This window comes from Zosterops lateralis (genome assembly GCF_965231275.1).
Source record: "Zosterops lateralis genome assembly, chromosome: 6".
Classification (NCBI taxonomy): Eukaryota; Metazoa; Chordata; class Aves; order Passeriformes; family Zosteropidae; genus Zosterops; species Zosterops lateralis.
The window spans coordinates 32,277,321-32,293,039 of record NC_139761.1 but is presented as its reverse complement, the minus strand read 5'-3'; the positions used below and the strand labels follow the sequence as shown (position 1 = coordinate 32,293,039).

Here is a 15,719-nt window from a genome sequence, read left to right as displayed (position 1 = left end):
TGTTCTCTTTGAAAGGCAAAAAGTGAACAAATGAATTTATAGAACTGTCTGGAATTCATATCCCTGAAAAGTAGTAGATTTTACTTTTATGAACTTATTCTCAAATACTTAAAAAAACTATGCTCAGTCATCCCTAGAAAAGAATAAGACTACCTAGTCATTAAAAATGTGCTATATCAGAACTATGAATTAAAAGCTACAGTTAAAACACACACCTTAAGCATCCCTAGCTTAAAGTAAATATATTTTCTAATATAATTTGTAGGTTTCCAGCAAAACTGTCCCAGAGAAGCTTTAATTTCAGTGCATTTTTTGAAAGTAATTTAAATCAGGGCGTCAGGGTTATTCCAACATTTCTTGTAGAATGCGTAATGAAATCATTAATAGATAGATATCTGAGGCAGTGATAGAACATTTCATTGACTGTTTAGTGAGAAATAGAAGATTGGAGTTTCCTTTCATTTACACTGTTAGAAGTTTCCTATATGACGTAGAAGAAATAATGGCAAAATAACTACAAAGAAAATAAACTGAATAATTTCTAACAGACTAGCTCCTAGTCTGTTTGAAAAAGTAAAAGTTTTTGATGTTTAATTGAGGCTGAGATACAGAGGAAAAACTGTAATTCTACAAATCCTAAAATAGTACAAGCTAACTTGAGTACTACATCTGAAAAAATACATTGTAGATGTATTTTTATTAATGCATTAAATTTAGACATCATCATGTTCAACCCTAAATATGTAAACTTTTATCTATAATGGAGTGGAGCATTTTTAAAACATCAAGATGACTGTTCTAAAATTAGCTTTGTGCATTTATCCTTGGATTCATGCTTTGTTAGCTATCTAAGGTATGTGCTATTGACTTCTTTCTAAATATGTTCAGAACTTATTTCAAAGTCTTTCAGTTTGTTCTTGAAAGCTGTGTTTTGTGTAGCACAGAGCACTCTCATCTGGGAGCACTGATTGCTGCCTGGGGATCATTTAGGTCTCTGCAGTCTGGGCACAGCAAAGCTTTCTACAGTCCCATCCCTCTTTTTTGTTTAATTGTGGGGAGATGTATTACCTGACTTACAATAATAGAGCTACACTGAAAAATCCTAGTGGTGCTGAACTGTTTCCAGTCATGTGGCATCTTATTGGAAGATGTCCCTAAATTTTTTCAGCATCACTACTTCTAAAGAAAAAAAAAAAAAAAAAATATATATATATATATATATATTCACTGAGTTACAAGAGCCCATGTGTTTTATCCTTCAAGGCTGTTTGTACGTTTTGCCCAAAATACATTGCTTGGCATTTTTCAGCAAATAGATATTACTGCCTTTTCTCTTTTCTGGAATTACTTCTTCGTGTATAGTCATGAAAATAAGTTCTATTATGGAGCAATGATTTTCCACACTGCAGACTAACAGGATGTGAGAGAGGTTCTTACTTGTGAACTATGATGTATTTCAGGAATGTTGGCTACCAGCACAGAATGTGTTCACCTTGGAGCTGGAGGTTTTCTGCAGAACACATCAATAAAAAGATCTTTTAACAGCTGCCCATTCCAGCACCCAGGTGTGCTGCACTTCATCCTGTTTCACACACACCAGAATAATTTCAAGTATCAGGGTTCTTTACTGAAATCATAGCCAACCATACTAAGATATAATTTCAGGTAATTATAAATGGAAATAATATATATGAAATACCTGCCTGACTAAAGGTCATGCTGCTGTACAAAATCCATGTTTTCATATGAGATCAGTCAACTCCTTTAGTTTAATGAACCATTTGTCAGCAGATTTGTAAAGTGATACTGGCTCTGCAGGTCCAAATAGTCTTCTGCCAAGGAAATAATTTCACTGTTTCAGATTAAAAGTGCTAAAATTCTTAACCAAAATGTTATTTGGGAATGCCATTCTTATCAACTTTGCTGCATTCCTCCTGAAACACATCTACTGTGCACACTTTATTAGCACCAGAGTGCAACAACTCTCTCTGCTCTGTCTTTTGCAGCTGGCCAGACTCATCTGTGGTCAGTGGCCAAGGATGTGACTGTAGGACACTGGGATTGGGTCAGAGCAACCCCCAGGATCAACACAGCCTGGGGGATGAATGGATTGAGAGCAGCCCAACTGAGAAGGACTTCGGGGTGCTGCAGGGTGAGAGGCTGGACATGACCCAGCCATGGGCACTCCCGGCCCAGAGAGCCAAACGTGTCCTGGGCTGCATCCAGAGCCCCGTGGGCAGCAGGGCCAGGGAGGGGATTCTGCCCCTCTGCTCTGCTCTGCTCAGAGCCCACCTGCAGTGCTGATCCAGCTCTGGGGGCCAGCACAGGAAGGACAAGGACCTGCTGGAGTGAGTCCAGAGGAGGGCCATGAAGGTGATCAGAGGGCTGGAGCACCTCTCCTGTGAAGACAGGCTGAGAGAGTTGGAGTCACTCATCTTGAAGAGAAGGCTCTAGGGACACTTCATTGTGGCCTTTCAGTATTAAAGGATGCGTATAAGAAAGATGGGGACAGACTTTTTAGATGGGCCTATTGGGATAGGAGGAGGAGTAATGGTTTTAAACTAAAAGACAGTATATTCAGACTAGATAAAAGGAAGAAATTTTTTCCATGAGGATGTTAAAACAGTGGAACATGTTTCCCAGAGATGTGGTGAATGCCTTATCCCTGGAATCATTCGAGGTCAGGTTGGATGGGTCTCTAAGCAACTTGATCTAAATGAAGGTGTCCTTGTTCATTGCAGGGAAGTTGGGCTAGAAGGCCTTTGAAGGTCCCTTCCAAGCCAAACTATTCTGATTTTCTGAATCTATGATTATATGAAATATATCCACTTGGCCAATAACAAATTGAGCTGGAAAACTTTCTGAATCAGTATTTGATTTTGGACAACTGTTAAAATATTATTTTAGTGAGCCTAGTGTTCTGAAGAAGCATTGCTTGAACTGAAAATTGTTGTTCATGCTTAAACTTGAAGCAGATTGTGTTCCTGCAATACTGTGCCCTTGAGTTTAGCATCGCAAGTTAAAAAAAATAAACAGCAAATTTGGACCACTATGCCTCTCTTTGAGATTTTTGAGTCATTGGCAGTCTAATTTTGTTTAGGAAAGGAAAAATGTGGTTTCTACTTTTTTCTACCTAAATACAGAGTTGAGAAAAGGGAAAGATTGAAAATTTTCTAGTAGGACAGGGTCTAATTAACCATCACTCCATAACTGAGACATGAAAGCAATGTTAGAGAATGGTAGCTCTAAAGTGCATATTATTTTCAAACATTGTCTTAGGATTCATGGCTGAAAATTCCTCAGTGAGAAGCATGACCAAACATCTCATGTACAAACGTGTTCACCAGGCAGAGAGTGACACCTCCCTGCTCAACAGAAGCATCAGGACCAGAGGAAGTAAGTCACGACCCACTTTCCAAGGATCAGTATGAAACAAAAGGGCCAGCAAGTGAGGTTGACAGCTGCAGCTATTAATGCCAAGGGCCCAGAAACAGGATGGCACATTGCTTGTGTTCTTTCTGCTTCTGATGACTCATATCTTCATCTTCTGATGCTTACAGATTATTTGATAGAGCCTAGACACAAACCAAATGTTTCAAAGCAGCTGGAAAAGTGAAGATCTCTTAGGTTTGATGTAGCTGATACTTAGAAATGCTTGGTAAGGAAAACAAGGTTGGCCAAAAATACACCTAATGATAGTCACAGAAGAAATTCCCATCCTCTGTCAAAACCACAGCATACCAAAGACTAAACAACTCTCCTGACAGTCTCCTTGCTACACAGTATTGTGTGAAATGTTGGACTCCAGTCCCAGACAACCCTGAGCCTTCTGTATTTTGTTACCTGCCAAGTGAGAATGAATGAATGAATGAACTTGAGCTTTTGTGTCTTAAGTAAGGTGTTCAAAAATATTTAGATTTACTCCAGTTGAAATTTTTGTTACTTTTACCTTTTCATTTTAACTTGCATACTTGTAATCTTTTGAATGGAAGAAATTATAAATATAAGATGTTTGGTTCTGATTAAATGAATGTTTTACACTGAAAAGAATAGATTTTTCCTTCTTGGATCTAGTTATTTCACTGATTTCCTGTAATAAGTGAACAAATTGATCCAGCTCACAATACAGTGGGATATGCTGGCAGTATGACCATTCAGTGTTAGCATAAAATGCTCATATTAGTTGTTGAGATAGCCGAAAGCAGAGCTGGTGAGACAGAACAGAGAGAACCATGAGAGTGACTGCCAGCCACATCTTTAAGAAATTTCTATTGAATTGTTGTGATCGGATTTTTTTTTTTTCACAGATGACTTCTTTCAACTTTATCTAACATTAGGTGAATATTTTAGAAATGAAGTCTTCTGAAAAACAAACCCAAAACCAAAGCAATTAACCACACAAAATAAATCAACCAACTAACCAAGAAAAAACCATAAAAAACACCCTATGTGGTTTTAAACCCTTATATTTATAAAGATTATGGAATGCCTGTAACTGTTACTGTAAGTAGTAGTTTCCTGAGCTGGCCATGTGCTGCAGTTTTCAGTACGTGTTCTAATGGATATTTTTTCATCTATTTAGCTGTGACCTAGTATTCCCATACTGCTGTTAATCTTACAGGTCTTTTTAAACAGCATTCCCAAATAATTATTTGGAAAATCCACACTCTTCACAGCAATATTAAAAACTCTAAATCCAGATGATTTTTCTAGCTTTCTGTTTTGCCTCATCAGCCCAGGTAGTTTGTTGACTGTAGCCAGCAGTTGTAATAATCAGGATTCATTCTTCAAATTACGTTTTAGTTAAAACTTTCAAGTGCTTCCATTAACCATATATCACAGGAAATATTTTGAATACAAACATCTGGGATTTTTGATTTGGATTTTTTTTTCAAATTAATTAATTAATTCAATTGTGATTCACTTTGAAGTCTTCATTTTTACTTTGATTACAATGGCCAGTAACAACCTATAATAATGGCTTTAGTTACAGACATGAAAGCTAGAATCTTAGTGCCATCATATCATTGATAGTTGGGTGGGAGCAGTCCCAGAGCTCCAGTCAGTGCAGGTAAGGTGTACTGATGTGCTCCAGATACTGACATCCCTTGCTTTAACAGAATATGGTAAAAAGAGGAATGAAAAGTCTAAAGAATCAGACAATTCTGTCAGTGTCCAATAAAGAAAGTACACCTGGTTTTTTTGACGATTAGTGACTAAGCTTTCCTTTCTCACCAAGCTTGGAAAAGAAGTCCAGTTCAGGGAAATAATTTAGGATTTTTTCTAAACCCTTTCTTTTCCCAGAACCTCTTAGGTACTCTGATATCTTTGTCACCCAAGTTTGCCATAAGGTTTTCTCATTGCCCCTTGACTGCTCAGTTTGGAGAGGAGACAGATGAGAGAATCATCTGGAAAAGTTTCAAAGAATTATGAAAGTAATGAAGATGTGACAGATCTGGTCACTGATATGTACAAAGCAGAGGCCTCCCTAAGTATCAGTAGAAGACTGCTTTCAAGTAAACAAAAAGAATAAAAAAAATTTCTTTACACCCTTGGCATTAAACTACTGGCCCCTGACAGCACAGACTGTTGCGCCGATACAGAGAGCATTAGCTGGTTCTGTAAATGGCCAGTGCATATGTGGAATATGGGCTGGAGTGACAGAGTTGATCCTGGTTTATCTGCTCTGGATGTTGGGAGATTGCAAGGGAAATGCACCCTCAATATGGCCTGATCACATACCTTCTATACATGCTCACTCCTTGAGCCATGGCTGGGGACAGACTTCTGTGCTTTGTCCAACAGGGCACTTCCTATGTGCTGATGCTTTGACTCTTCTCCTTAACTCTGTCCCACTACAAATAATATGAAAACTTGAGGTCCATCTGTGTTTTAACTCCTCAATGATGTCAAAAAGACTGCACACTTGTAGCATTGGCAGCATATCATAGAATGATGGAATGTTCAGGGTTGACAGGCACCCTAAAGATCACCTGGTCCCAACTCCTTTGCCGTGGGTAGGGACACCTTCCACTAGGACAGTTGAAGGTTATTATTATGTGATCAGTTGTCTGCACTGAAACACTGCTTTGTGCCCAACTTTCACTGCTCTTAATTCTTCCCTAACTTCATACAATGACTGCTGAAGTGACACTTACAATGACCTGCTGGAACTGTGTTCTGGGTAGGTACTTCAAATCTAACCCTAATCACATATCCATAATTATGTGAGACAAATATTCATGACAGAGAGCAGGTAATGGCTGCAGGAAAAAAGAACAAGAAATATTAAAGGAATACTTGTGAACTGCAGCAAAAGAAGAGGCAAAATAAACTCTGTTCAAGGAGAGAAGGGTCAAGCAAAATAAGGAGGTTGATGAAGCAGGCAGCGTCTATCTGTGTCTCTTCCCTACACATTCTGGCTCTGCATAGTGGAAGCTTTATTCATTTCTGTCTTTTAACCTGGAATCTGTGGGAGGTAGGATTAGACAGTGGTCGTCATGTATGGGCTAAACAGTCCCAAGATCGGAGCATGACCTATATCCAGTCCTTGTTCTCATTATGACAAGTGACAAGTTAAAAAAGTACACCTTCTTACAATTACTTTTCAATAAACTATGCTAGACCATAATGAAAACTGAAGAAGCAGATATTATCTCCTTAAAGGTGATAATGCGTTGTTTTCATGGGTTTCAGATAAGAATAATAACTCCATCTAATAATTTCATACAGAATACAGTCTGTGCAGCACCCTTGTTTTTTGGAGAAATGAATTCCGTCACAAACCAACACCAAGAAATGCAAAGAAATGGGAAAAATTAAAGTCTTTAAAAGTGTTGTATATATGGATATACACTTTAAAAGTGTATATATGGATGTTGCTTTTATCTTATTTAAAACCATTTTATTAACTTGTGTTCATTAGGTAGAGGAAAAATTGATGAGCTTTTTTTCCTAATTTACGCAGATGGGTAAGTGAATTAATGAACTAGTAACACGGCTGCTTACTTTCTCAAACTGCCTTCTGTAATGGGCCAAAGTGGGCTTACTTTTGGTTGAAGGAAAATATTTGCACAAAGAATTAGTGGTGAGGTGCTGCATGCAATACCAGGAGTCAGCCATCTGGATTTTTCATCAGATGCCCAAAGAAAGAAGAGAAAAATTCTTTGTCCTACATAAATCTCCAGAGCAAGTTTCATCCAGATCCTTTGCCAGATGTTGCTTCAGATGCCACAGAAAGCTTACCTTCAGTTGTTTGTTAGTGTTGCCTGCTTCTGGATTTGCAATGATCCTGACATTCTGTTCCTATGGTTAGGGTGTTTGTTTTCTCTTCATTTGTCAAAGTAATAATGTCAGGAAATACTAACCTTCAGTGACCTACAGACATCTTTAAATCTTTCTTGTCAAGCCATACACAATCTCAGAGAACAAAGAGCCCTCTCTTCAGTCCCATGCCTCTGCCAAAATATTTCTATGTTTTCTGGGAGGAACCAGCAAGATATTCAAGGAGAAACTGTCAGAAAAGACAAGCTATCACTAAACACACATCTCACTAATTCAATTAGGAGAGAGGATTTCTTTTGTGTCAGGTAGAATTGCTGCTTTCAAATTAAAAAAAATTAATATCATCAGGAGCTATTGTCCAAGAAGCATCCACTGAGATATTAAGCACTGAAAGGGGACTTAATCAATTAATGCTGCTGGAATCTTTGGCCATCTTTGCACTGATGGGCCACATGGTAAAATAAAGTTCAAGCATTGTAACAGAGATTCCTTACTAGGATGACAACACAAAAATATTTTTTTCTGATAATATTACCAGAAATAGCTGACTTGGTTTGTTTTTTTTTAATGTCTCTAAAATTATGCTAAAACCATATGACTTGCTGGCATGAACCTTAAAGACTAATTACTGTCTTTTTCCAAATGCAGTTTATTAAAATTACCAGTATAACTAGGGAACACATAGAGTGCCTGTTCCTCTAGTGGATGCGCACACTTTTAAAAAATTATGAATTAATTTCTCTTTTCCTTTTCAGAGACAGAGTGCAACATAAGGCAGATAAACAGCGATTAGGAGCCAAATTATGTGTAAGACTTTGCATTGCTTAAGCAGAGAACAGACAACACTATGGAGTTTGCACATCTGTCTGAAAATCTAATTTCACACCTTAAGATCAAGCTGTACCTCAAGATTTTACATGTATAGATATATCCAGTTACGTATTTATTATTACTGTTTTGATTTCCAAACTGATAATCTTCCTGGAATGTTAATTGATGACATTCTTGTTACTGTAAACCTCAGATGATCTAAAAACTTAATGGATTTTGCATTGTTCTCATGTATAACCAGCAACAAAATAAAAGGGATATATAACTGTAATTTCTAAGCCCTTTGGTAAAAATATCAGAACTTGGAATGATCGCAAACATAAAGTTAATAATTTGTGTTCTTGTGTACAGCTTGAAAGCTGGCTGCTTTTCTGGAGGAGGTAAATAGCTATAAAAGGACAAAGCATCATTTTTCAAGGACCCAGGTTAAAGTTTTTTTCTTCAAAATGTATTACATAAAAATAGTAATTTTCATATTATACATCTAACATTTTTTTGTCACAGTGTCAGTGTATGTCTCCCTAGAAAAAGGCCATCAGTTTGAACATCTACTACAAATGTCTTTCCTGAATTATCTACACAACTGAACAAATAGTTTTATTTTGTTTAGATGGGTACCTGCATTTTCAGTGTTTATAAATGTAATTCAGGGCTGGCACAATTGAGTTTTCCACAACTAATTACTTTGTGGTACAGTAGAAAACATGTGGTTTATTTAATGAATGTACTCTATAAATGAATCCTAAAATGGAAATTGCAATTGGTCTTTAGAAAGGCATCATATGCTGGCATTGAAATAAGACAAAATGGTTTCCATGACAGCTTTGTACTGTGAATTCACTGTATCTCAGTTAAGTGAGACTTCTTCACCATTTCCATCTGTGAATTGCAGAGCAATCCAGTTTTCACACAGGTAGAGCAGAATTACATTAATTTAATCATCCAATCCTATACATATGAAATACCATTTGATCCCTTTTGCAATGGTGCTTCCAATAGTTCCCAGCAGCAGGTAGTCACGAAAGATAAGAAATAGCAAGGTTCTGTAGCATATTGCTTTAAACAATGATTTCTCAGAAAGATCAAACATGCCAGATGTTGAACTAGTATACATTGAACTATTTCTTTTTTGAGAACACTTGAAAGATAAGGCTGCAGAAATAATTTACATTTCCTGTAATCTAATTTGCAATGTATAAAGTAATGCTAGAAGCTCACTTTGAGCTGAACACCCAGAAGCAAAACTTTGTTGCAGTAGGTTTTCAGGTCAACCAAGGATGAAAGAATAAGGAAAGCATGCTCATAGAAATAATGTTCAATACTGGGCAGGTCCCATCTTGCAGTTTTCTTCCCTCAACCTAACTTAGAAGCAGTTGAGGCAAGTGAGACAGGAGAGGATTGTCTGTTTTGTTCCTTATAATTACTGCAGTGTGGTTTGCTACTCTGTGACTGGAATATACTATCCTTTCCAACTTTCTCCTGAGCTCAGACATTTTGTGGAAGGATGATTTCTTTGCCATGAGCACTGAGCTGTGAAAACATGACAACACAACATATGACACATTGATTTTGGAAATTACTGTCTACGATAATCACATATCTTCTACACACATTATCTTCTGTACTCATGTTAGTGAAGTAGACAATGTCAGTCACTGTAGGTGCAGTGACACTTTAGAATTACTGATGCTCAACCACAAATTTTCTCAGGTATGCATTTCCCTGAACCCTGTCACTATGTGCCTCGTGGTTGCTTGATAATAACCACGATTGAAAATCACAGGCAAAGAAACACACATTTAGTCAGTGAGAATAGATGGAATTTTTTCACCATGACATGGATATTTTAGAAAAACTGCATCATGAGTTGTAGTGTTTGTTTTCTATTTGTTTCTGGCTCCCATTCACTTGAATGCTCACAATGAACAAATCCCTTGTTCTGGGAAGACACTAACACATGCTTCTCTTCCCAAATCCCCCAAATCCAACATACCCCTGAAGTAATTGAAAAAAAAAAATTTAAAGCCACAAGATGAGAATTTCATGCTGCTGAAAATTAAACAGTCTAAAATACTAGCAAAAATGTCCCCAGTATTCCCAAATACTTACAAAGAAATATTTGCCCGTGAGAACTCAGAGAATGTCATTTTTTTCCTTCTCATGTCCCCTCTAAGTTAGGTACAGACAACATGGAGAAGGAAATGCATGTTGCAGAAGCCGAAGCAAGCAGAGGCTGGAAAAGTTTTAGCAGCAAATCTATGCCTGGGTAGTAGCTGGCCAAGAAGTCTGGACTTATGAGTTACTGGATGAAATGTAAGAATAGAGTGATGCTGGTCCTGGAACCTAGAATTGACTGGGCAAACACACCTGGGATGAGGGTAAGGTCAGTCAGGGAAGGAAGGAAAACAAAGACAGGAGAAAAAATTGAAAGAATGAAATGCTAAAAAAAAAAAAAAAAAGGAAGGGAAAACAGTAAAAGGGAATGGGATGACCTAAAGTGCAGGGAGAGGGACTGAAGTGTGCCCCATTGATACTCATTGAAATCACAAGATTTCATTCCCTTTCCTGAAAGGAAGAATTTCAATGGGTAGAATTTGGAGAAAAAGAGAACAAAACAAATGAAAGTCAGATGTGAGTAGCAGGAGAAGATGTGTCATTCTGTTTGCCTGGTGTTGTGACACCTGCTCCCAGCTGCCTCAGGCTCCCCATTTTACAGATGTTGGAGTAAGGATGGGATCTTACTTAGATTTTCTCTCCTAAGCCACATGCCTAATTTATAACCTTTTTAGTGTCAGCAAGAATGTCTAAGCCTCATCTGAACCTTAGTGCTTGCATATAGATATTACTCAGCAATCTTTTGGCAGCAGCAGGGACAGAAACCCATTCTCCAGGGAAAAGTGTAACTCCCTTAGTCAAAGGACCTTATCTGTTAATTTCAACACTTCTGGCTCCTTTCCCAGTGTTTGTTCTTCTTGATGACAAATTATGCAGGGGGCTCTGCATATAAGGTGTTTCACTTGTGACACTTTAATTCACTTCCTTCCTCCATCCCCTGCAAAAAGAAAGTAGGATTCCTCTACCGGTAAAAGGTAGAGGGGGTGGGGGAAGGGAAAATTGTATGATGTTGTAAACCAAGTCTGAATCCTAATAAATGGGATCAATTTAAAATTTTACAGTCAGATTTTATTTTTTTTTAAATACAGATTTACTATTTGAATTAAGTGATCTTAACCTATGTTATGTGTGCAAAAAGGCTAAGATTTGGTGAGAAGCCCCAAAATGCTGATACAAACCTTACTGCATATTTCGTATTGAATCTAAATACTTGTGTCGATTTATGTGTAGATTTGCATCTGTGCTGTAAGAATGAGCAGAAGAACCATCATGGCCAAGCAACTACCTCGATTATATAAAAATACTAGTGACCCAAAATTTCCTTCAGTGTTTTACTACTACATACTTACTTACTTACTACTACTAAGGACTACAACCTCAATTCTACAAACTACTCCTTTCCTGGTAAGGTTTATCTGGTGTTGATAGTGAAAAGTAGCAAAATGCTAAATGCAAAATGTTACAATTGCATCTACCAATGTGCAGATTTAGATCTATATGCAATAAGGTAACTATAAAAAAAAAAAGGTTAGCTATGAACTCTGTAGTTTTAATTATGTTTGTTCTTTTTTTCATGACATGCCTTTGATGCCATTTATATTCCTTTAAAATATTTTTATCACCCAGATTTTTTTTCTTTATAATGTGTTATCTTTTCCATTAAAAAACTGTTAAAACAAACATTCTGCCTATCATCTAGTTTGTAGTGCAACTTGGAAAATACAAGAAGAATAGTGTACTGTTTTCACATGTCTCCTTCTCATTTTCCTGCAGTATACTGGAAATCTGTGTCAGAGTCTGTGCCTTGGCTTATGTTCAGGAAAACAACATTAATATGTTCTGGTATGGAAAGATGAAATATATCTGTGACATAAATGAAGCAGTAGTGAGGCAAACTCCTGAATACTTAAAGAGAAAGGAAATCAAAGGGACTTGTTCTGAGACTGTAAGACGTTCTCTAATTGTAATGGTGCTTGAATTATCTGAATATATCACAGAGAGCTGAAAATATCCTGATTATTTTTGTTATTTTAATTGAGTGTTCTACATACCAGAGAATGATCACCCATATTCCACCATACAGACTCTATTAACAACTTCTTAAATGCATCTTCTATTTGCAAAGGTTCTGAATGCACAGTGTGTTCTTAAGAGTTCAATTAAAAAGCTTGCCTGTAAATCAAGAACAAAACCAACACAAAAAGCACAACTCAGCTTCTGTGAAGGTATGCTCTTGCCAGCAATAAATGTGGAAAAAGCCATTAAAATGGTGATGGAGCCAAATAAAGGCTCAGGATTATTGGACTGTTTGCACTGGCTGTACATACAGTTTCAACAAAATCAATGCCTACATCAAACAGGCTACAATTAGGCTTCAAAGATTGTTTGGTTACAAAGTAGGTGAAAAACTGTAAATTTCAGTGCACTGATATTAGTGATATTAGTGTGCATTTTCAATTTCTTTGCTTGGAAAATTGAAGCTTATATATCTTCTGGTTGAATTATGGCTAAATTATTTTCAGTCTTAAAACCAGGTTCTAATTCCACATCCACATATTTACATTTAGAGGTTATTTTCTGTAAGCACTTGTTCAAATACTCTTACATTTCTTTTCTTTTTTCCTTGTCAATAAAACATTTATCTGAAATATTGTTCAAAAAAAATGGTCGTGCCTGATGAGAAGGAGTCTGCTGACAAAGCCTTCTTGTTCCAGCTACTGGAGGCATTGTTCTCTCAGGCTGTCATCCTGTGGAGGGACTTCAACCACCTAGACATCTGCTGGGAAAGAAGCACAGTGAGGTTTAGGCCATTCAGGAGGCTCCTGGAAAGCATAACTTCTTGAGTCAGGTAATAGGCAGCCCTATCAGAGGGGATGCAATGGGAGAAACAGAAAGGATGCTTGCTTTAAATCCTAGACTATAATATAAACAGTCATCTGGAATGGCTGATAGAAGGAGCTGATCCCCGGTTTTCAATATTAAATGAGAGATGGTAGGTGGGACACGGTACTTAATGACTTGTGAAATCCAATAAATATAATATGACCATAAGCACAGATTAGGGAGGTTCTTTGTGTTGAAGCATTCAGAAGAGTCTCAATGAGGAAAAAACACATCTACAAAGGAAAAAAAAAAAAAAAAAAAAAAAAAAAGAACACAAAAAAACTTTCATGCTCCAGAGAGAAAAGTAGAACCTGAATTAGATGTTGTGCAATATTTTCTTTTTAAGTTATTTTGGGGGATTTTAAGATCCTGACCGGACTTAGGGTCCTGACTGAGCTCTGAATGAAAGATGCTGCCTACAACTCTAGCAGCATTCCCCTCTGGGAATGAGAGGGTGGGGAAGTATACCAAATGCTGCTCAGCAAATCCCTTAACTAAAGGGCACTAAATGACAAATTCCTAAAGACAAAATGCATTGACATTTGCAGCCCTTTCCTTTTTCAACAATTTTAATGGACAGTTATAGCTGTGTAACTACCTTCAGCAGGGTTTTATGTGGCAGCCGTGCCCAAAGCATAATCCTTCATCTCTATGCTATTCTGCAAGACCTTTTGTAGCTTCAGTTGCACACTCAGCTCAGGTTTCTCCTACACGTAACAAGGAGGTTAAAGAAAAAAAAAGGTTATTTGAGACAAACCACAGCTGGTTTACCTTAAAAGGTTTTCTCTTCTCCAGAAGATAGCACATCTAAGATAGAATGACATGGATGCTGAATCAACCTGATGGTTTTCCAGTTCAGCACAGGCTCTAACTGATGCTGTAACACTGCTGCTGTGTAGCGTGATCTTTGGATACCTCAGGAATTTAAGACACTTGTCTCATGCATTTTGCAGACCCTGTTTGTAACAGAGGACTATCTGGATTCAAAAAGCTATACACATCAGCTTTTTGGCTTCAGAGGCTCACTATTGCATTCTTTTGAACTGAATAGAGGCTTTTACAGTGTAAATGTGCCTTTATCTAATTCATAGGATTACTTCCAGCCAGCCAACAAAACTGCAGGTAACTGTGAAGTTGTTAAGCAGTCATTTAATTTCATCTTGAACAGGTTGGGGTTTTCTCTATATTATTTTTATCTCCTACCAGAGTAAGATGAAAGAAATCTGGAGGTATGGGGTGTGTACAAACTCAATTAGGTCTCTTTTATGTGAATCCCTACATCACTGAAGTTGGTGAATTAGATCTTCCCATGACATCTTTGTTGCTTACTCTGGCCCAATGTTTTTTTTATAATTGATTATACAGCTTTCATTCAGAATGACTGCAATGTACTATTTTACTTCTGTAAAAGCTCTCCATTTAATCACCCAATTGAATGCAGCCTTTAACTGGATGTTGAGGTCATTCCAAAGCCCCAAATTACCTATTCCATTTGATCCACTACTCCTTCCTCTGTGCCCAGCCACATGGACACATTCTCACTTCTGTCAGTTCTGCCTTTCACTGGATCCCCAGTGAAGAGGTAATTCAGCTTCTGAAGGGACATAAAACCCATTCAGCAAAAGAATGGATTTTTTTTTTGGTTGGTGTTATAAGCTGAACTGACTCACCAAGAAGTCAGAGCCAGCACAAAGAGTAGGACAGGACACTGCACTTACAAACAGGTCCTAACCTGGTGGAGATGAAGAAGCTGAACCACTCCTCTGGAGGTGTTTTGATTGCACAAATATTCTAGATGAGCTCAGCTGTCTAAGAGCAGACAGAGGTTAATTAATGGCAATTGTCTGAGTTGGACTTGTCTTGGACCTGAGTTCAGAGACATATGCCCTTTAATGCAAACAGCCACGTGTGCAGCTTCTGCCTGTTCTTAAAAGTAAGGCAGGTTCACTAATGGCGCTTCTTGTTAAAGCCTTCAGGGCAGTTTAACACCTTGGCTTAAACAAGAAGTTATCAAAACTAGTCCCTCCTGCATCAGTCTATTTAAAAAAAAATCATTTTTGCTGTTATTGACAAATCTGTCAATATGATGTACTAAGAAAGCAACTCTATGTGATATAGCTATAAGTAGGATATTATATTGGTTGCATTTTTGGGACTCCATTGAAATGGAAAGATCTGTGAGAATGTTGTCTGGACAGGGTTAGTGAATCACTCCAGTAGCGAGCTCTACCCCATTTGTTGCCTCATTTCTATTGTGCAGAGAACAATGTAAACAGAGAAAGGAACTACTAAGAAGAATGTGTTTCTGTAGGCTAGTGGTTTGGCTACTCATCCAAGAGAGCGCCCTGGGATCTGGTTCCTTCTTGCTGGTCTGCTCATGCAGATGGATACTGAGGATCAGCTGCAGATAGAAGTCTCAGGCACAGAGACCTGGACAGCAAACTCACCAACCTTGTCAGTGGCCGGGCTGGATTGCAAATTCTTCATTCTTGGCTGTTCATTAGTATATTTGGAGAGCCCTCATATTCCCTGGCCCAACCCAGCTGAGCCTGTTGTCTGAGGGTGAGTGCACTATCCAGGAAGGTAGGCTTGGGTGCCCTTGGGCA

The 15,719-nt window shown here is 37.8% G+C and overlaps 1 long non-coding RNA gene across 1 annotated transcript; it reads right to left on the bottom strand.

The window, feature by feature from the left end:
* Window positions 1-12,254: 12,254 nt before the first annotated feature.
* LOC310911153 lies at window positions 12,255-15,719 on the bottom strand. The gene is made up of 3 exons (XR_014590455.1): window positions 15,565-15,719; window positions 13,712-13,820; window positions 12,255-13,006 (listed from the first exon to the last, which is right to left on the bottom strand). It is a non-coding gene; the product is annotated as an uncharacterized lncRNA (long non-coding RNA).